We start from the raw sequence: 1,166 nt of genomic DNA on the forward strand, positions 1-1,166 counted from the left end.
GGAGGAACCTCTGACGTTTGGCGAGTAACCCAGACTGTCAACGAGTAGCTATGATCGTAATAAGGCGAGAAAGTGTGAAAGAGGTGAAGCTTAATATTCAGGTCTAAGCTTTCATTAATGCCCAGTAAGTGGTGGGGTACTCGGGTGGTGTGGGGTGTGGGTGGGTGTGTGTGTGGCGTGTGAGGGGCGGGGGGCGTGTCGCTGGGTGTATGTGTGATGTGTGCAGGTTGGGGGGTGGGGGGGCGGTGTATGGTGTGGTGGTGGCTGTGTGGGGGGGGAGGGGGGGGTATACAATTGTCGTGGTGTGATATAAACACTAAAAAAAAGGCCGGACCGACTGCATGTTATTAACCACCGCTAACTTGCTAACTCTAGAGTCATCGATCAGCCCATATCGATAATCGATCATCGAGCGTGACGATGCGCGTTGCTAGACTAAACTAGCTCACGTCTGTACAAGACAGGTATGAAAACCCGCTCTCTGTCTGCGCTCTCTCTCTCTCTCTCTCTCTCCTCCTCCTCTCTCTCTCTCTCCTCTTCTCTCTTTCTCCTCTCTCTCTCTCGTCCTCTCGCTACGCCGCCGTCGCGCGCGCGCACACGCAACACACACAAACACACGCACACGCACACGCACACGCACCGCACCGCCACCACCGCACACCTCACACACACACACACACACACACACACACACACACACACACAACACACACAACACACACACGCGCGCCGCGCTAGCGCCACGCACACAGACAGACACACACACCACAGAGCCGACAACACACATGATAACAGGACACACCACCACACACACCACACACACACACAGCACACACAAGGGACACACACACACACACACACACACACACACAGAGACACGACACACCACACACACAGAGGCGGACACACACACACACCACACACACACACACACACACACACACACACATTCTGACTCTCATTCTCTTTCATTCTTTCTCATTCTTTTTGTATATATCTTTCTCTTTTCATCCTTATCTCCCCTCTCCCTCTGTTCCTTCTATCCTTTCCTTCCCCCTCTCTCCTCTGTCCCTCCCCCTCTCTCCTCTGTCCCTTACCCTCTTTCCTCTGTCCCTCAGCTCTCTCCTCTTTCTCTATCCTAGCATCCAGATTTTGGTAAGCACTGT

General features: G+C 53.3%; 1 protein-coding gene across 1 annotated transcript in view; it reads left to right on the forward strand.

Annotated features, from left to right (window-relative positions):
• LOC106818991 (72 kDa type IV collagenase-like) overlaps positions 1 to 1,166 on the forward strand; it is a 17,208-nt gene that overhangs the window by 4,656 nt on the left and 11,386 nt on the right. The window contains exon 2 of the mRNA XM_014823654.1: positions 376 to 464. The gene's annotated coding sequence lies outside the window, so the exon portion shown is untranslated. The remainder of the gene's footprint in view (positions 1 to 375; positions 465 to 1,166) is intronic.

This window comes from Priapulus caudatus, unplaced genomic scaffold (assembly GCF_000485595.1).
Source record: "Priapulus caudatus unplaced genomic scaffold, Priapulus_caudatus-5.0.1 Scaffold2721, whole genome shotgun sequence".
Taxonomy (NCBI): Eukaryota; Metazoa; Priapulida; class Priapulimorpha; order Priapulimorphida; family Priapulidae; genus Priapulus; species Priapulus caudatus.